We start from the raw sequence: 22,527 nt of genomic DNA, 5'->3' as shown, positions 1-22,527 counted from the left end.
ATTTAAGTCATGATAATATATAATTGAAAACATTAAATATTTTTATAGAATTACATTACATATTTTCACCTTTTAAATATAAATATACAGAAGACGCGGAGAAAACAACGCAAGGTGAAAACGTCATAGTACAAAACATCACGGGAGAAAATAAAGCAAAGAGAAAACATCGCAGTTCTAAAAAACATCATGATACAAAATATCGTGGTCGAAAATAAAGCGGTTTAAAAACTTCGCAGTTTAAAAACATTGTCTTTGAAAATGTCACCGTGAAAATTAAAGTACCTACAAATCATCGCTTGACGATAACATCGCACATATGCATATCCCAAATCATTATGCGAAAATGCATTTGCAACTTTTAAAACCTGAAAAAACGTACATGTGGGATGTTATCGTTACATTATAAGCGCATTATGTAAGCTTATATTTGTTGTTATACACAAGCTATTTGGTTCTAATTTTTTCTTGATATTTTAAAATCATTTCAGTAATTTTATTAAAAGCTGATTTTTGCAGGTAGAACGACAGATAAATTTAGTCTTACAAAAGATCAAAAACTGTGTATTATAATTAAGGAAAGGATTTCTAGAATACCTTTCTAGACATACAATGTTACTGTCATCTGTACCTTTAAAAAGTTTCATTAATTTCATCAACAATTTGAGCTTTAGTTTCAGCTTTTCAACCCTCACTATTTTCCGAAAAATAAATAAAGAATACATCCATCCATTGGAAACAAGAATTTAAGAATAATTTAATGAACAGAATTTGCCAAGGATTAAAGTCACAAATTGTTTGCCTTTAGAGGTCTACCGTTTTGCCTTTAGGATATTTAGGCTGAAAAATGATCAGGATGATTTATCTCAGCATTTTGTGCATATTTTAAGGAATGTTATCTTCAGTATTACTCTAAGATAAAGCCAAGGATAAGCTAACTGTTTGGACATACTTTGGTGAACGCTGTATTTTAGAAAGTTAATTAAACAATAAATAATTGTTAGATTATGAAATGAAACTCTTTTCTAGTTTATTTTAAGAAATATATTACATAAAGGCTGGTTAATATCTAAATATGGCACTCACCGGAACTGTTCGTAATTTGAAAATTTCCTTGATCTAAACAAGCTACGAGTAAGAATACGTCTTCGGCTGGCTTTTAGGTTTTCTAGATATCTCTGATAGCTTATGATTTTCGCGTGTCAGTGTCGACACAAATGAACAGATATGAAGTTAAAATGCAGTCAGAACTTTATCTTTTTATTACATTGTAAAAATTATGTTAATTTATCTAACAGTTAAACCTGGGTTAAAGTTATTTTCCTATCTCTTCTTAATTTCAATATTACAACTTCCGGCCAGAACGTATTTTTAGAATCGCATTTGAATGCAAATTAGGAGGAATATTTAACTGTGAAGTTCTACTGACTTCGTTAGAGAGTCAGTGATTCTGACTAGCACGCGTTCGCCTTTCAGGCTACTCTCTCTCTTAAGCTATTACTACGCTCAGCCCTATTTTACGTCCTTGCTAGCTTCGCCGTTAATTAGCGTTAAGGACTCACTCTGTTAGAATCTTGATAGCTTCGGCTATATCTTTTTAGTTAAGATTAGTTTAGTTCTTAGTTTCCTAAGTTCAAGCCTGAATGGAGGCTTTATTGTAACTAATTATTCCAATAAATTAAAATGTATTGGAATAATAAAGGGTAATTTCACCCTTCTTACGTTTTGCTCTCTGTCTCACGAACTCAAGCGATTATTCGCTTATCAGTTCCTAAGATTTCTCAACTTTAGCTATAGATTAAAACACTTGGGAATCTTACAACATGTATAGTTCATGTGACTCACAGATGAATTCTGACTGATATAAATTCTAAATGCACAGTTCTCTACACTATTATGATAATTAAATAATTTTCTGTATTATTAAAATAATTAACAGCACTAATAAACACCTTTTCGACAGTCCTTCTATTCTCTTGTACCTCTTTTCATCTCAGAGCTTAAAATTCGAATATCAACAACAACCCAAACCACTTCAATCGAAAATTGAGAAAAAACATTCAAAACAAAGAAATCCATTTTTCCCAGTGTCCTAACGCAAGAAATCCGGGTTTTTCCCGGATACAAAAATACGTGCATCCGAATACACTACGAGTTTTATTCACCTTCAATCAGATTCACTCGCTGTAGATTTTTCCGGAAGAAAAACTGGGAGAGTAGTTTTTAGACTTTAACCCCTTTCCCTTCTTTGCATAAAAATTTTCCCTTTCGCCCGCCTTGAAACCTAATAAGAGCAGGCGGCATATTACATATAGACAAAGCAAAAAGAGGACAAAAACTTCTCTTTTCTTCTATCCGTTATTTTACATTAGATAAAGCAATACTTTCAAGTTGTATTTCCCAGAGTGAGAGAGAAGAAAAAATTAAAAAACGGGAGAAACCGGGTTTCCATTCCCTGTAAGCTGTTGCATGATTTCGTATGCATATTCCCCCGTTCAAAGGGACTAATGCATGGATGTAAGGGAAGAAATGCGTGGACGCGCTACAGTTATACATTGCGCTGTTGCACTTGCCCCTTTTTATATTCCAACTTCTAAAACAATTTTTTTTCCTTTCCAGTTTTATCTCGGAGTTCCGTTTCTCGGGAATTAAGGTAGGTTCCGTTTTCTTCTTTTTCGATACTGATACTAAAGTAATGCTTGTGTGATAGAACCTTAGATGCATTTTCTAGACATGAGAAAAGTAGGGAGATAAGGGGACAGATAGATGAATATTGGAAATTTCAAATAAATGGAAGAAGCGGCAAGGGCTTATTTTTTAACACAAATGTGCTCCCAAAGCTTATCTCAGAAACAGGTGTAAAGTTAGTAATGTTTGATTCGGGTGCAAGAACATTAAACATGTTATGTACACATATTATTGCTAAATTTCAGACAGAAAAATATTGGCGCGATTTGCAACTTGGCTTTCCTACTGTTAAATTAAAGAACTTATTAATTATTGATTTAAAAATAAATTTGGATAATAGTTTTGTGTAATAAGATACACATTTTTTTTGAAATATAATACATATGTAATCTTTAGCATATGCTTACATTGCATTTGATTATGCTACTGAGAACTCATATTTGTACAAGTGTTAGGTTATTTATTATCCATTTTGATGTGATTACAACGAGGCGTAATGCAGGTTAGAATGACCTCCTTACAAAGCACGAGCATTGGTTTCGTCAAATTAGAAAAATTTTCTTAGTGACCTAAGTAAACTAAATTATGATCAACATTAAATTTTGAGTCATGTTTTTGAGCAGAAGGGTTAAATCATTACATACAATAGTTATGCAAGAAATGGAAATCAACCTGAATACCTAGAGGGAATTTGTATTTTAAAAAGCAAACTATCAAAATTGAATTACGCATTTCAGCTCACTTGGCAATGTCAAGACAATCTGTTGTACTTGACCAGTTCCAGAAGGTTTTCTACGAATGCAAATGATTTTTGTACAGTATCTGCATATCTTCTAGTCTCAGTACGAGGAGTAATAAGAGTATGAATGGAACTGCATGTTTTGAGACGAAAATATTATCAATGAACACTGCCGTACACCCTAGAGTATTACGGGAAAATTTTAGAATGCTTGGATTGATAGCCAGTTTATCATTTAAAGAATTCAATAGCTAATATGGACAGTCATGTCTTTTTAACAACCAGATGTAATATTTTCTTTCATAATTTATTAATTATCTTCCACGTTTTTCGCAGATGTATCAAGGCAAAACCCCATGGCATAGCGTAATTTAGTTTTTAAAAATTTCATATTATTACAGGACATCATTTAATATTTGAAGTAATTATCGTTTTATAGCAAGAAGGTCTAGATCAACAGAGTTTAAAGACATGACTCGAAATTGATTTATAAACCGAATCTCGTGGACATATATTATCTCCAATGGAAAAAGACTCTCAGTAATTCATAAAAGCTTTGGATATGATATGTATTTTGAAGATGTGATTTATTATTAAATCGTTCAGTGAAACTGAGTGTAAGAAAGCACAATAATGAGTGATGTTGATTTTATTTCAGCGGAAGTACTTTCAGCGATTCCAACACCCCGTCTGAAGAAGGCCATCATAGATGTATCTTCGACTATTTAATCGCATTGACATCTTTGAATTCAGTTAAATGAAAGACGAACGTCACCGAAAGAATAGGATCAATGAAACTTTGAGAATTTTCGTCTACTACAGTGATGGAATTTGTTATAAAAGAACATAAAAGGAAAGGGACAAAACACACGGTACCATCTATGAATAAGAAATGAAATTAAGTCAAAGCTAATCGCTAGTTGATCTGCTTATATGTAGATTAGGGAGGAAATAAGAGACAAAACTAAAATAATTGACTAAACTAGAAATATTGCTATGAAGGGCATTTATCTCAATCACAAACTAATTCACAAACTAAGAAATTTGTTGCACAGTTTTGGCAAAAGCAAAATTATATGTGGTTTACAGAACAACTGCGTTCTGCAATAATTGATTTATTTCTTTTTCCTAAGTTAGGTATCGAATTCTCATAGGATTATTCTCATAGGAAGATTGTGGATGAGTTTCTGCAGAACAAAGATACTTCAAAAATACTCTGGTCGACCAGACTGCTCGATAATGAATATTGTATTTCACGTTCAGTTGATGAGTACACTAAAAACTCTTTAGTAATCATTAAGTGCCAACTGATAATTTTCAAATTCTAAAAATGGTTTTAACGAAGAAGGAGATTTCTTGTCGATGGTGCCAGCAGCCTTGTATTTATCGCGTGTTGCTTTTATTAAGTATTTTTGAAGTTTCTTAAGCTTCTGAGTAATAATATTTAACTTTTCTTCATGTCCGCCTTCTCACCATTAGCCAATATGTAAGTTCTTCAAGAGTATTTATTTATTTATTTTTATATAAGTGGAGCATTTGTAATCATAAGTAAAATCATAAATTAAAAACTTTAGTTTTCCTATACTTAGAGAGCACATATCAATCCAAATTTTTAAATTTAATAAATATGTGTGATAATGTTTAGCAACGTATTTTAATATAACTGTTAATAAATAAGTAATAAAATAAGTTAATATTATATTTAATAAAAATATTTAAGGATATATTTCAATTGGTTTTGTTGGGTTTGCATTATGCGTTATAGTGTTAAGCCTTTTAGAGTTCCATGATTTTATCATGTCTCAGCTGTTTTTCCTATTAGCGTTTTGGTTAGCTTGAGTCTATCAATCAGAGGCCGATTAAAGTTTTAAGTCAACTTAAATTTAAATATTATTGTATAGTCTTTGACTTCTAACCTAAATTTAAATTTAACTTTGACTATTATTTTAGTTAATCACCACAAGTGCTGTTCGATCGTGTGAGCCTAAGAAGACAGTTATGTTCAAAGTTTATGTTTAAATAAAGGTTACTTTAAAACCTTTCCAAGACTTATGCTCCTAAAGAAAATCAAACTCTACAAGTATTTATTCCTCTTATGTATTTTTATAAAATAAAAGTTTCGAAGCTCTGCTAGGCCATTTTAATTTTTATTCAAAACTTGCCTTCAGATTTATATTTTGTTTGCGGAGATTTATTTAACTTACATAACAATTAATTTTATTTTGAAGCAACATTTCCCGTTTACATTGCTTTCAACTCACACTTTATTTCCAGAATGTAAATGAGTTAGTATGCGTGTGTTCGGATGAGGTAGAAAGACGGTAATATTTAAGAGACGATTTTGGAAGGTGAATTTAGAGCATTTTCTGCCTGCCTGAAGGCCACGTTTCTATCTTTGATTTACTAGCGATTGGCGTTGAGCACTTCTTGCCATTAGGCTTGTTTACATCGAAATTCAGTAGTCAGAGCCCGCGTACGTGTTAAGTAATCTGTGAAGCCGTTAGGCTAAAATTACTCCATTTTCTTAATTGTTACCTTTTTGAGTTAAGCCAAAAGTGCTAGCTTTTGTTAGCACCAGTCGGTGTCATCCGTCAACTTTTATTTGAGTTGATAAAGGGTTTTTTTTACACCCTTCGTTAGACTTTGCCATACTTAGGGGTGATTTCCTACAGACTCATCTAACGTCAAGTTAGTTTGTGTTATGAAAGAATACAAGACATTATAGTTTGATTATTGATCCTTAATTTACACGAATATCCAATATAATTGTCATTTAGATAAGGTAAAATATATTAGAATGTAAATCTAAAATTTAAAAACATGATTATGTTTATTGGTTCCTAAAGATTTTATAAAATTTGCAAAAAACAAATTTAGTGCTAATATAATTATATTTTTAAGTAAAGTAAGTGAGTTCTCTATAATCAGTTATTATAAAATGATGGTTAAATATTTACACAAGTTATTGAAACATTTTCTCTTTTTCAGTGTGGTACTGAAAATGGGTTCAAAATCAATTAAGTTCTGCCTTTGCTTACTGCATTAGACTCATAAGCACCAATTTTTAACAAACTAAATTGCTTAGAAACTGGCATTTAAAGCAAAGTACCAGCTTCATGTATTAGAAAAAAGTGATGAATAATGCAGTATAAAAAGTATTTTCATAACTCATAAGGCTAAGGTTTTGTTTAACGATAATTTGGAATTCAAAGGCCACTTCATACCTAAGAACTACATTTTCCACAGTGTCCCTCATTTACATTTTTATACCCTTTTATGCACTCAAAATAAGGTAAGTTATTATTATTTTACAAGCTGATAGCAAGATTCTCTGTAATCATTTTCTTCAACGAATCTTTTATACAAAACTTGGAGCAGGTCAACCATTGAAGCTCAAAACTCCTATTAAACCCCGCTAATCCTAACCGGACATTCTTAATCCCCGACACGTGAATGCCAACTAGAAATGAGGGCTCCTTAACTTCTCAACTTACCTCTCAATGACTGACTATAGAGCAATAGCGAATGTCCCCAAATTGCAGTCTGCGAATTTCATATTATACTTCGATGTTCCGAACTGTTTATATTGATATTACACGCTATGGGCTTATAAAGCAATTTGGGAATAGACTCCCTCAACCCCCCGGTGGTATTATTTGCCTCGTCTTATTGGCTAGCTCCCCTTGCTCTCTGGGACTTGGGGAAAGGTCCAACCGAAGGGTTGTCGAGGATGGAAATTTGCATAATTATCAATTGACTTCCGTCTAATATGCCAGTAGACGAGACAGAGGTGGGAGCATGCGTGGCATGACGTCGAGAATCACAGGCGGATTTAATTCAATTGTAGGTTAACTTGGAAGAGACTGAATTGTATCATAACTGGCTGCACAAGAACATAGAAACAGCTGCCAGGGATATTCTATGTTTCTGAAAGATAGACTAATACACTAAAATCCATATGTAACAAATCTTTTCAAATTTATATACACAGTGTTTAATTGGAAATTGGAAAATTGAAAATTTCTCAATAAAGTTTTACAAAATCAAGGAAAATAACCACTAAAGGCATATTTATTGTAGTTTTTATCAAATAATTATTAAACTCATAGCAGCTTATTATTCTGCGAATAAAACTGAAACAGACTTTTCATTTGAATGAATATTATGCTTTGCCAAATATTTTAGAAATGTTTTAATTGTCTGGTATGTGCGCGTGTAAAGTGTAACTTTTGTTATTATTAAAACTATTACTTAAATAAACTTACAATCATTATCATAGCACAATTACTTTTGTTATAGCAGAAAATTATTATTTATGCAAACATTATCATAGCAGAAAGAAAAATGCTTTATAAATAGAATAAGTTATTAACATAAATAATAATTTATTTAATTAATTGCATATTAATTAATTGTTTTTAATAGATATTACTTTGATTAATTAATTTATTATCAGATTTTATCTTTTTATTATTATTTATGTCCTGTATAGTTTTATGCTTTACGTCTTTATTTAATTCTTAGTTTTTATTAAATTAGTGATTTTAACTTTATTAGCGAGTCGCGCAGCTGCACCGCAGGTCCAGGGTTCGATCTCTGGGTTGGCCAAAGATGACGCAGTACTTCATCCCTTAAGTGGGTTGATAAAATGAATACCAAGTTCGCTTGGGGCTAAACACAGTTCTACGACAAGCTGACCAGTTGCCCGCGGTATATGCTGATGCACTCCGGGGCCCAAAAGTCAAGAAAGCAGAAATACAGCACTGCAGGCCGTGACCCACTAGGGCTGTTGTGCCAGTGGGTTTAGTTTTTTAAATTAAAAAAGCTATTGCAATCTACCATAGCTGGAATAGTTTTATTGATTATATTTTAAATTTATAATTATTTTCAGCTTGGATTATTGTGCAGGAGAGGCTAAAAGACATCAATCATCTAGACAGCTTTATGAGACCGCACATGTGTAATCACGAGGAGTTTGGGTATGAATCTTACAACTTAAATTTGAAAACAATATATGAAGCATTTTCTCCCTCCTTCCAGCATGCCTCCATGGTATAAAGGTAGCACACTCGACGCGTATTCGAGAGATTCAGGTTCGAGTCTCGGCTAGGGCATTGCACATTTTTCATAGCTTCTGCTTCAAAATAACCTAATGACTCTACAGTGGCGTCCGAACTAAAAGGTGTTGGGAGATAATACGTCATTATTTGGGGCGAATTTGATTTGGATTTGGCGATTGGGTCCCTTAATCCCCAGTCGCACTTTAAAAGAGAGAGTATATAAGGGATTTTTTTACCTCTTTCCAGCATGCCTTCATGGTTTAACCCTCTGAGCGGCCAGGGTTTTCACTAAGAAAGCACAAATTTCCCCAAAGTACTATGAGAACAGATTATTTTTTTTTTTATTTTAATATAAAAATTCTCCTGGTATTTCATACCTGGATTTGTTTTCTTTTGATATATTTCCTTAATTTCTTTGACATATATTAATATGCACTTATATATACGTTCTTACAGATATCACAAAAAATATTCTAGGCCGTATATATACGGCCTAGAATATGGTAGCACACTAGACGACAATATTCGAGAAGTTGAGGTTCGAGAGTACTGAGGAGAGCATTGCACATTTTTCTCGTCTCCTGCTTCAAAATAACCTAATGAGTCTACAAATGAAAAGAATGTTCTTAAAATATCATGTGATGATATACTTAAATGGTGTTAAATACGTTCTCGCTGATACTGTATAAGCATTCGGCAGTAGGAAAATAAATAAACCTGTTAATCTATTTCCAAAGTTTTTTGCATTATTAATCACACATACTTTTAATCTATGTACTAAATCAATTGAAAAATCGATCAGTTCGTATAATTTCATACACTAATGCAGCTCTGTATGGCTAAAAAAATTAAGTAATTTTTATAAAAAAAATTTACAGTTAATTAAAAACTGATAATGATGCTAATACTATGCATTTTTTAGAGTTTTATTTTTAAACAACTACTTTTTTCACCGACAAGAAAGAAACTACAACGCTAAATTATACAGAAAATGTTTTTCCTTCCGATTATAAGAAAGTTTTTTGACAGTTTCTAACGATTAGCTTCAAAAAGGTAGGAACAAAATGATATTTCTTTCTGAAACTCCTCTAAGACAGCTCGTTCCCAAAATGCTCGTCAATCAAAACACAACATAACGATGCCGAAAAATGAACTCCGCATTAACAAAGGGAGGAAGAATTAAAAAAATAAAAATCAGTCTCATAAAGCTCTGCCGAATATCAATTATCTGTCGTTTTAATCTCTTGCTTGCATCCTTTTCCGCTTATCAGTATTTCCCCTGTGGTTTCAACCATCTCTCCCTCACTTCTTTTTTTTTAATGGCAAAAGTGAAGCATCTTTTAAAAAAGAAAATGGCTCATCAAAAGAAAAGGAAAAAAAAAGCTTCCTATACACTTAACAATGAAGATGAGTGGCAGTTGCCGTAGCGATAAAATATTTAGCGATAGAATGGCTATTAATGTCATTCAGTAGCGTCCTTCTCAGTCAGATGGATTCTGGAAGGAGGGAGGAGGTAACAGTTGCGATGCGTTTTTGCCTCCAGCTTTTGCAGCTTGTCTGCTTGTGAAGCTCACAAAAAGAAGAAAGGCGATAATATTCACACTTCCAACTTTTAGCCGATATATATTTAATTAAAGTATGTATACCTGCTTTGTGTTGCATACATTTCAATCGTAATTATGAACACCGCTTAATTTTTAAAACGAGAAGTTTCGGAGCCCTATGGATGGCCATTAGGAAAGACAGGATAGTAAATAAGCTTAGGTTAGGTTATTGAGATTACTTCAAAACACACTAGGCTTGTCTGTCTGAAGGGAGAGAGGCCTTCGTGGAGGACGTTCTAAGGAAGAACGGCTCACATACACGTTACACATGGGGGGAAATACGAAAATGGCCCATACAGCCAGCCCGGTTCGCCGATTCAAAATAACCCGTAAAATAATAGTAATAGTAAATCAATTAATTAAAATAATTAAATATTTAAATTAAAACTAAAGTTCAATAAAATGTAAATAAATAAATATTTAATGAATTACTAAATTAATGATATATTTAATAAATATATCATTAAGTAATAAAATAAGTTAACGGGTCGCAGTTATTTTTTTTAGTTAGTTATTTGGGTCTCAGGCTAAAATTACAGTTTGACTCAATAGCAAAAAATTGCTCAGCCAACGTGGGAATAGACGTAAGGTTCTGTACAAGTGGGAGAATTTTTGTTTCCCGTATTGTATAAAGTCTGCATGAGCTCTGAAGTGAAACGGAGGTAAACAACCAGGGTAATCACTTTTAATAGTTTTGGGAACGAACAATTTACTTGATCTCCTAAGTTCATTTCACATTCTGGAGAATAAGTCTTTGACACATGGGTAGTGGCTTTTATTTCTTTAAAAGTCTCAACCTTCGTTAAAGGCTTTGTTCCCCGGGAAACGATTCAAAGTTAGAAAGGATTTTTAAGACATGTTTATTATTCAAATAAAATTTGTCTACTGAAATTGTGGCTCACACAAAGGAAATGCCGGAACTCTTTCATTTAGAGTTCCGGTGCACTCCGATTAGAAGTTCATTTTATCTCAAAAACTGAAAAATGCCAGAGCGAGCTCAAACGTAATTTAAGCTCCAATTTTGAATGTAGAGTTATATCTGTTTTCTGTTTCATTCATTTTAGATAAAAATTTTGAATACAAATCCTTCGAATCAAGCTCAAATGATTCAATCAACTTAACAAATGATTGAATGAGTGCTGCATAAGTCATGTGAAGTGAAATAAATGATAGAAGTATTGTAGAGTCAATTAGTATAATACTTGGGACGCAAACACGGACAATACAAAATCACAGTTAATTCAACGGCAGTTAAAATGAGAGGGAAGAGGAATAAATAATACTATAATTTAACATAAAGTGAATATTTTAGCGATATATCTGAATTTTCAAGGTTCATTTTGATCTAGATAGTTTCTAAAATTCTAGTATTGGGTTAAAAATTGAGTGAAATTGTTAACCATATTTATATAGATAGCATTGCCATGTTTTAGCAGCTCACTCTAGGAAAACATTTTAGCATTTCATTTAAATATAAGAATATATAGCAACGCTGGGATACTCCTCTTATTTTCTGACGACATTCAAATGCAGAAAATAACGAATTCGTAAAAAAATTAGATTGGTAAAAAATTAAGTTTTAAATAGACTAAATCTGTCTAACAAATATGTATGAGCACATATACATACTCATAAATAATATAGAACAATAAAACTATGAAAAGATTTATTTGTAGAAAATCGAAAATATTTTTTAGTGATCCACCTTAAAAATTGATGTGTAGCATTTCGAGAATATGTCCAAGTGAATTTAAGAGTACTTTACATAATTATGAAGAAAAGTTAAATCTAGTGTCTCATAAAACTGGCTTTGTACATGCATTAGAAAAAGTCAAACTAAATCACTAGTTGTTAGTTTTACTATATCGTTACAAACCTCAGTCTTTTCTGTTACACAGACAGGATCTTTCAACCAAACCAGCCGGAAGTGCTAGAGGTGTGGCTTCGAATACGGAATTTGCTGCCTCGGGCCCCCTGGGCTTGTGAAGCTTTGGTCTGCTACGTCCAGCAGTCCCGAGGGACAGGAATCTCGTTTTCCGCTTTTCCGGTTTAGGTATAATCTGGGAAGATTACAAGGGCTTCGTTTCCCGGATACATGGTAGATGCCCTTTTTTGCCTGCTGAAGCGCCAGTGTAAAAGAGGATAGGAAATTATTTCGGTATTTTATGCCTAAGTGCTTTTTGAAAAAAAAATTAACTCAACGCATTTATGTTATTCAAGGTGATGTTAATCGCAGTTTAATTTGCTGATAAATTTATGGAAAATAATTATAGTAAAAAGTCATATTGAGTTATAATAAAAATGATAAACCTTGTTAAGTCTCTATATAATAATACTATGCTTTGCCAATATAATTCTATAGTTTAAATAGACATAATATGTTGATCTTTTGATTTCATTTAATTATGATATTTTGCAGCACGATATATGTTTATGTAATAACTCTATGTAGTTCGTCTATGAGCTGCATGGCTCAAGATCTTATAAGGTATTTCTCTCGCCTTTTTAGCATGCCTTCGTGGTGCAGTGGTCAGCACACTCGGCGCGCATTCGAGATTTCCGTGGTTCAAGTCGCGGCGAAGGCACTGCTCATTTTTCATCTCTCCTGCTTTCAAAAAATACCTAATGTCTCTACAGTGGCGCCCGAACTAAAAAAAGTAGTGAATGATGATTCTCCACCCCATTCGCCCTTTAAACGGGGAGTATATAAGGTATTTCTCCCGCCTTCTTAGCATCCCTTGGTGGTGTAGTGGTTAGCACACTCGGCGCGTATTCGAGAGGTCCGTTATTCGAGTCCCGGCGAAGGCATTGCTCATTTTTCATCTCTTATACTTCTAAATAATCTAATAGCTCTACAATCTAATAGTTTACTTTCTGTCAAGGAGTAAATATAATGAGAGATTTTCTAAGAGACGTATAAGTTGAAAGGAGTAAGCGTGCACGTTAAGCTCGATGCAAAGATTTTTGTTCCAAAGATTACACTTAAGAAAGTAATCGCATTTAATTCTTGTTATTCTTATTTCAGTACAACATGTAGTAATTTTAGTTCAAAGATGTTTTCTTTCATTTAAGCTGTTTTTTCCTTACATTAGTAATTTTTTTTTATGTCAGAGAAAAAACTGTGACGAGTAACAACATGTTTAATTTTTTATGTTTTTTGATACTACGCAGTTTTTTATTTTCGAATGAAATTTAAACTAATATAGATGTCTCTTTTCTTAACATGAAATATAATATTTGGTCCCCTTTTGAGATGTTTATGCTTTTTAGATCCTTTAAGAAGAAAAGTCAGTAAAATTATTTCTAGTTGAAATTAATTCAGCTTGCGAAGGAATATTTAACAAATGACAGGAAAGCAGTTTTTTTTTTTAGTCTTCTTTTTTTTTCTTCTCTCTGAGAATTAAGAACTAATCAAATTGATTTTTCAATGAAATAAGCTTTTCGAAGATTTCTCAGCTCCTGATCCAACTGTTTCGAATTGCAATGCAAATTTGAGCCAGAGGGACGAAGCGTTATGCTGTCCGCATGAAAGGCTGCAAGCGTACAGGGGATTTTGAAGCATATGGTTATTTTGAAGCATAAGATACTTATAAGCATCATTTGACGATCATTACTAGTGTATGCTCAAAAATCTCTTAATGCATATGATCAATATTTTATTTCTTATATTGGCATAATACCCTGAAGACTATTTGGGTTACTTAAATTAGGGCAAAGCATGCGAGGGCTATCTTCTTAAAGTAAAGAATGCCTTCATAGAAGACATTTTAAGGTTACGTTACCTGATGGTGTCAAAGACTCGAGAGATATCTGCTTGAGAGGTTAGCTGCCTTCATAGACCACTTTCTGAGGGAAACCGGATTGTATTCACGTGATGTTTTAAGGGAAGCTGGAGCGTATTTAAATTATCTTCGAGGAAAATGATAAAACTCATATGCAGCAGTTAAGCAGCTAGTTTATTCACCAGCATTTGAACCTGTGTCAAACTGCCAATGTTTAGCGATTTTCAGTATCTATCGATGACTCCTGCTATATCATTGGATCCGGGATCGAATCCCCGAGACGGCTTGATTAGTTGCAAGTCTTTGTTTGAGTTATTAATTACAAAAACCGTTAAAATATAGCAACTAAAATACAATTTCAAAATTTATATTATTTCTAAAGAAGTGTAAGTTAACATATCACGCAGAGGATATCCTGATACTTAGCCATACAATCTCATAATTGGCGCCCTATTAAACAAAATCTTTGCGGCAAGGCGGCATATAAAATACTCGCCAAAAAAAGTCTTCTGGGCAGGTTTAGTGGTAGAGGAAGAGCTGTGAGTAACCCTTGGATTCGTCTCCTGAAGAATATTTCTTAAAACTGGGGCGGAGCTGATCAAAGTCGTACTTTCACTTGAAAGGTGCCCAAGTTCATGCCAACGACAGATGCGTCATCCGCTCTTCATCATGAGTTGAGTTGAGTTGAGTCGAGAGCAGAATCTGGACACCCGTGCGGCTTACTAAGATTATTCGGGTCTAGTCCAGGTTCCGCAACTATCCGGGGCAACACCTCATGGGGCCTATAAGGGCATACATTGGTCCTGTATACATGCTTACATAGTTCATAATATATGCTTACATAATTACATAGTTCATAGTACATGCTTATATACAAGTAGTTCATAATACATAGATCTTTCATAATACTTGCTTACATAGTTCATACATATACATGCTTACATACGTAGTTCATACATATACATGCTTACATACGTAGTTCATACATATACATGCTTACATAGTACATAATATATTGAGCCTGTTACATAATACATACATATAGTTCATAATAATTTTCATTGGCTATAGTACATACATGTTTCATAATATATTGAGCCTGTTACATAATACATACATAGTAGTTCATAATAATTTTCATTGGTCATAGTACATACATGTTTCAGAATATATACAGTGGGCCGTAATACATACATGTTTCATAATATATACAATAAAAATAAAAATAAAAATAATAATAATAAATAAATAAAAAAAATGATAGAAGAGAGGGAGAGAAGAGAGATTGACAGGGAACTACTCCACACTGCACAAATCTGTTCCCAATTCCTCCAGTTTCTGCATTATCTTGCATATTTTGATGCGAAATGCTGGCTGTTTGATCAGATAACGCTTATGAGAAGTTGCCTGTTCCGGAAGCTGCACATGCCACTGTGCGGTTAGAGGGCATTGGGTCAAGTAATGGTCTGGTTTACCAATGCCTCCACAGACACAACTTTCGGTATTTGCAATTCCTCTCTCATAGTAATAGGAGGGGAAAGGCCCGTGGCCTGTCACAAATCTCGTTATTTGTGGGGATGACTCGAGACGATCGAGCGAAACTTTATGGTAATATTCATAGGTCTTCCTGCTTTGTTCGGTAGAGTCCCATTCCCATTGCCACTGGTGCTGAGCTGCTGTCCTTGTCACTTTTTTAAGGTGAGACCACGGGAGTTTGGTAATTACGCATTGTGCATCTATATTGTGAGCTGCTTCTTTTGCTAGCCTGTCGGCTTCCTCATTACCTTGAATGCCGGCATGTGCCTTTATCCAAGATATGAGGATATTCATTGTCGACGAACGCTCCTTCAGCGTGTCCTGAATCTCCGCTATGATAGGAGAAGGATGTCTGGGATTTCGTAAGGCATATATGACCGAGAGGCTGTCTGTAAGAATATAGTGGATCCTACTGGGGGCTTGTTAACTCGATAGCTTTGCGAATCGCAATTACTTCAGCCTGGAAAACTGAATTATTCTGTCCCATATGACCTTTCCATGTTATCAGCGTTTCCTTGTTCTTAGTTACTATAAGGCCACAGCCTACTTGTCCGTCAAATTTTGAACCATCCGTATAAACATAATATTGATCCTTTATGTCAGAGTCATCTTTCCATGATGTGTGGGCCGAGACTCCTTTTCCGTAGTTAGACGAATGGATGACATTTACTGGCCTTATTTTTTCATGGAGGCTGTGCTGAGAGGTGGTGTGTGCTACAACCCCTTTTCCATGGTGTGAAGGATGGGTTGCATTTATGAGACGTTCTGTTTCATACTCCTCTGGGTCATAGCATAGCGGTCCAAAAGTAGTGCAGAGATGTAATTGGAGAACAGTCGTTACTGCTGCTTCTTGTGCTGCTCTAATATGTAATGGCAAAAGTCCCGCCAGTATTGTGGCTGCCGCTGTCGATGTTGTACGGTATCCTTTTGTAATAGCCAGAGCCAAGGGGCGTTGTATACTACTGAGCAATTTCCTTTTCCTTTCGTTCATTGGAGTTGCCCAGATTGCCGCTCCATAGAGGGCCATTTTTTCCACGACGGACTGATAGAGGATTTTTAGGATATGTGGTCTAAGACCCCAGTCTGAGCCTTGAAGCCTCTTTAAGGTATTTGCAATTGCGTGTGTCCTCGCGCGGACTGCTCTGAGATGAGGCAGCCAGGAGAGCTTTTCATCGATTATAAGCCCCAGCAGTTTTAGTTCCCGAGTTCGTTTGATTGTACGGCCCTTTAGTTTCAAAACTGGATTTCTTGCAAGAGTTTGACCTGGTTTATGTACGATCAAATACTTTGACTTTTGCTCCGAGATGGTGAGTTTCTTGCTTTCACAGAGCCGTACAAATTTTGCTATGGTCTTGTAGGGTTTATATTTATTTTAACTAACATTTATTTTAAGTTTAAACTATCTTTCCTGTCAAGCCTTACTTTCCCCTGGAACTGCCAATGCCAGAATATGTAAATTTGAGTAGAACGCGCAAGGATTCAAATTATCTGCGGAAGTATTATGATTTAAATAGAAAGGAAACAAGTTCGGTGTGTGATATTCTTACTTCACGAGCGCGGAGGTAGTTAGCGAGAAATTGAAGACCCCGCGTTTCGGCCTATGTTCTTTGCAGGAAGTAGTGTTAATCGTTCAAGTGAGCTTCAAGTCTGCTGAATTAGCAGCGGTGTTGTAAAACGCGGTGAGTTAGTTATTTTAGAGAGCCTCGTAGTTAGAGTCTTGTTTTTAAGTTCTTTTCAGGTTATTATTTTTATTTGACCGCCGAGTTGGCGCAGTCTGTGAGCGTCAAGAGCACGCAATTGTAATTTATTACGTTGAATAAAAAGGGACTTAAACCCTTTACAAGACTCTGTGTTTTATCCAGTTTCCACAGTCACCTCTTGGTTGCGTGCAAGTTGGAGGCGCGCAACGTTACACTGGCGCCCGAACACTTATCGAACTGAAATGGCCGAAAATTGGATGGAAGCCGCTGGACAACACCAAGAAATGACAAGCCAGTTAGAAGGATTTGGATACCTGGTCCAGACTTTGAGAGCGTCAATCAAGCCAAACGTCCATTTCGACGGAAAACATTCGGTGGCGGTATTTCTAGAAGGTCTAGAAAACCACTTTCAGCTCTACCCTGTTCCTGAAAGACAAAAAGTTGCCATCGCCACATCAGCACTAAGAGGACAGGCCGCGCTATGGTGGAAAAATATAGGCAAATTTTTATTAGGGGAATTTGGAAGCCAGACATATACATTTGAAAATTTAAAAAAATCGTTAGTAAAGGCCTTCCCCATAGTGAAAGATCGCGCACGGCTGGAAGCCGAGCTATATAGTTTCTATCAACGGGATATAGCAGAATTGACGGACTTTATTCTACGAAAAATCAAGCTAACGGATATGCTGTATGGCAAGAAAACCGATGCGGAGATTATTGAAATATTACCAAGATTGTTACCCGCTGTTCAAGACTACTTTGAAATTAGAAACCCAAGCACATTGCAGGAACTCTTCGAATTGGCGGTGAAGTTTCAAAATCGCAGAATAGCGGAAAAAGCGAGAGGGGAAACATATTCTCAAAGTACCCGAAGGAAATCTTCAAATGAGGAAACCAGAAATGGAAATCGCTCTTATGGGGGAAAGAACTATCAAGCTAACGCATCGAAACTCGAAGGTCAAGGCCCAAAATGAAAATTTGAAAATAAACATCCGCGTACCCAGAAGACACAGATTGAAAGGAAAGCTTTAAACGAGTAGAGGGGCCTGTGAAAGGGAGGGTCCAGACCCCGGAAGTTTTAAAAAAACCCTCAAATAGACATTTAAATACGGTCATCGTAAAAAACTCACAGCTACCAATTATACAAGTCCTGGTTGGCGATGTACCAGTAGAAGCCCTCATCGATACAGGAGCAGAAGGAAATTTTATGAGTGAAAATTTCTTCAAAAAGAATTTTTATAGGGTACGATTATTTAAAACCAAAAATACGGAAATTATAGCGGCGCAAGGAAAAACATGTCACTGAATCGGGAAATTATCATTAAACTTACAGGTAAAAGAGGAAAGTCTCAAAGTATTAATTTTTGTGGTGAAAGATCTGCAACATTCTCTTATTTTAGGTATGGAGTTTTTAAGGGCCGCGAGGGCCATATTATATTTTCAAGATAGTTCCGTGGTGTTGGAGATGGACCAGAGGGTGGTGGAACCTGTGGAGACACCGCAATTGGACCTTAGCCATCTGAATGACCATGAAAGGAAAGCAATACAGCAAGTGGTGAGTAATTTTTCTCATTTATTTTCAGAAAAACCAGGAAACTGCCAAATAGTCACGCATAAGATTCAATTAAATGCCGAAAAACCTTGTAGGACTAAACCTTATCGGTATGACAAACAAAAAGACGTAATCATCGAAGAACATATTCAGGAGATGTTAAAGAATAAAATAATAACGCCCATAAATAGTGAGTACGCGAGTCCAGTCGTACTATGTAGGAAAAAGAACGAGTTTCCTCCTTCGGATAAAAGGGCTTGGAGGTTTGCTATTGATTACAGAAAACTAAATAGTATTACCAAATTTCCAGTTTACCCTTTGCCGGTTATAGACGAGATCATTAGACAGATCAAATCGACAAGATATATGTCTTCTTTGGACTTAACGTCTGGCTACTATCAAATAGCTATGAGACCCGAAGATATACATAAAACCGCGTTTATAACAAAATCGGGCACTTATGCATTTTTACGCATGCCCTTTGGGTTGTGTGGGGCCCCATCAACATTCCAGAGAGCTATGGACATTGTTCTAAAGCCTGTCCTAGGAAAATCAACTTTAATTTATCTAGATGATATAATTATAACGAGTAGTACGTTGGAACAACACATTAATGATCTAGAACAAGTTTTTAAATTATTAAAAGAGGCCGGTCTTACAATTAACGCCTCAAAATGCAAGTTCGCAACTAAAGAACTTAAATATCTCGGTTATAAAATTTCGCAAAAGGGTATAGAAACGCAAGATTCAAAAATAAAAGCTATTAAGAATTTCCCACCGCCCAACACCGCCATGAAACTTTCTTCGTTCCTTGGGTTATGTTCTTACTATCGATCTTTCATAAAAGATTTCGCTAATATTGTTGAACCACTCTTAGTAATCAAAAGAAAAAAGGGTAAATTTACGTGGACAGCGGAAGCTAACACAGCTTTTGAAAGATTAAAAGAAGCGCTAATTAATGCCCCTGTTTTAAAATTCCCGGAGGGGGACGAAAACCTGGAAATTGCAGCAGATGCGTCAGACTATCCTGTGGGTGCGGTTCTTATGCAAAATAACCATCCTCTGGCATTTTTTAGTAAAACATTGAATCAGACACAAAGGAATTATACAGCTACAGAAAGAGAAACATTAGCCGTATTAATGGCTGTGCACAAATTTCGAGTTTATTTCGGCAAATCGCCAGTAACAGTCTTTTCGGATCATGCGGCTGTTGGTAGACTTTACTCGGGGAAAAACCTAACGCCCAGGTTAATAAGATGGGCTTTAAAACTCCAAGAATATAATATCACAATAAAATATAAACCGGGTAAGGAAAACAATGTAGCTGACGCACTTTCTCGTATAAAACTGGACGATGAAGGAAATGAACTTAAATGCGCTGTGTTGACTTCAAAAATTTTAGATTCTAGAGATACGGTCATTACTGAACTGAAAGCTGATCCTGAATTTGGAAATATCTATGCTTATTTGAAAGACCCCGAAAGCTTTGAGCATACAGATATCGATGCGATAAGAAATAGAGCAAAAAACTATGAAATAATAGATAATTTATTATTTTATACGAAAACAACAAACGAAAATCTTGAGTATAAGCCAGTCATCCCAGCCTCGCTTCGATTAAGCATTTTGAAGCAGTTGCACGAAGCAAAAACAGCGGGCCATTTAGGGGTCAGAAAGACTTTAAAAAGGGTACGCGAGGCGGTATATTTCCCGCAATTATACAAAATAGTAACGGCGTATGTCAGGTCCTGCAATCAATGTCAGTTAATAAATGATATTAATTACAGCCGGCCGGGTACTTAAATAGCATTCGCGCTACATTTCCGAATAAAATTTTAGGCATAGATCTTCTTGGTCCCTTCCCCCAGAGCGAGTTAAATAAAAATCGTTTTCTTTTACTAATAGTAGATCATTTTTCAAAATGGACAGAAATTGTTCCACTTAAACGCGCGTCAGCCAAAACAGTCGCAGATGCATTCTTACACAGATACATTTTAAAATACGGTGCACCGATAAAAGTCATTAGCGATAACGGAAAACAATTCATTAGTCAAATATTTGAAAACATATGCAATGGACTTGGCATACGCCATATCAAAATGGTTCCGTATAGACCACAGGCTAACATAGCAGAAAGAGTTAACAAAAATATAGTAAAAATAATTCGCAGTTACGTGAGCACACATCACAAGCGCTGGGATGGCTACATAAATGAATTAGCTTATGCTTTAAGAACGGCAAATCATGATACTACGGGAAAAACTCCAGCAGAATTATTTTTAGGCAGAAAGTTAATTACGCCTTTAGATAAATTATTCTTTGTGCAACAAAGAGAGCAGGAGTTTAAACAAAAAGATGTGCAAAAGCTGATTGATCAGGCGCTTATAAGCTCGGATACGGCAAGAAGTAGGCAGAAAATATATTATGATAAAAAACGCCGTGAAGCAGATTTTAAAGTTGGGGATAAAGTATTGAAGCGGAAATTTTCTTTATCAAGTGCCCCAGACAATTTTACGGCAAAGTTAGCTCCAAAGTTTGAAGGCCCCTATGTAATTCAGGAAATCAAAGGAGTAGTATTATATCTTAAGAACGAGAGAGGGGAAATCTGTAAAGCAAGTCCCGACCAGGTGGAAAAATACTATAATCCAAATGATTTTGAAATCCTTAAAAGTTTCTTGCAGGACTCAAGTCTAAACGAAATAGAAGGTCCAGAGATAACAACAACTATTCCACCACCCAAGAAACAGAGAACTGAAGAGAGACCTAGCCCTTCTACAACCCGGACGTCGGTATCAAATAGAAAAAATAATTTTCAAACTCCAGCGTTTAAGAAAAACAAAAATACAGATGCACCGGGTAAAGAAACCGTGGTAAAGAGAAAAACACCACCTACAAAGGATTGCAGGAAAAATTATACATCAAGGAGAACGCGCACACGGCGACAGAGTCAGGTGCCAGCAAGGCCGCCGTTCCGGAAACTGAAACGGCAACAGGAGACACAAAAATACGACGAACAGAAGAAATTCAAGAAGGACTCCAGACCGGAGGACGTCAAGACCAGCCGTCCCAGGGAAAAACGGAAATGCCAACAACCAGACGATTACTCCGCCAAGAGGCCAGCATGTAGAGGACGCAAAAGAAAAAGTAATATGGACGACACTCGGAGATCAGTAAGGAGAAGATTAACATCCATGAAATCTCTAACTTGGGACCAATTTTGCCAAAAACGAATGACGGAGTTTCAAGCATCGAAAACTCAAAGATAAGAAAACCTTCTATAATTTTTTTTTCTCTTTTGTTCCGAAATGTTATGCATAAGTACGAAGTTCTATGTTTTGACGAAAGTCAATATGTCTCGGTTGAGACTTAGTTTTGTTTTACTTTATTTAGCTAAGGCAAAAGTATTATTTTCTTTAAGTGTAAAAGCTAAAAACAAGCATTTTCTTTTGGTCGAAAGACTAATTCTGTTATGTTAAAGCCAAAATTTGGCCGAAGATAAAAATAACTTCGTATTCTTGTATTAATAAGGATTTTAGTTTCAGTGCCGCCAGCTTGGCGAAGATTGAGTAAAGTAAAAATTTATTTTCTCTTATTCATTTTATGGTAAATTGTAAAAATCATATGTATTAAAATTTTGTAAATGTACGTAAATACTTGAATGTTATAGTAGAATTTAGTCTAGAAGCATAAAATTGTAGATGCTAAAAGTGAATGCTTAAAAGCAATGAAGTCAAAGTTTAAGTATTAAATTGTAGATAAAGTCATGCTTTAGAGCGAAAGCCTGCATGTTTAAAGATGAATGAGGGGGAAGTTAGAATGAATGTGTTTTGTAGGGTTCTCCACCTACATTTGAATTTTTAAGAATA

General features: G+C 35.1%; 1 long non-coding RNA gene across 1 annotated transcript in view; it reads right to left on the bottom strand.

Moving 5' to 3' along the window:
- LOC146995383 (uncharacterized) overlaps positions 1-22,527 on the bottom strand; it is a 199,727-nt gene that overhangs the window by 141,386 nt on the left and 35,814 nt on the right. The gene's annotated exons all lie outside the window — the stretch shown is intronic.

Source organism: Stegodyphus dumicola, chromosome 9 (assembly GCF_044657685.1).
Source record: "Stegodyphus dumicola isolate Sdum_Otavi_A_Nest chromosome 9, ASM4465768v1".
Classification (NCBI taxonomy): Eukaryota; Metazoa; Arthropoda; class Arachnida; order Araneae; family Eresidae; genus Stegodyphus; species Stegodyphus dumicola.
Note: the sequence above shows the minus strand (reverse complement) of the source record. Positions and strands in the feature narration are given on the sequence as shown.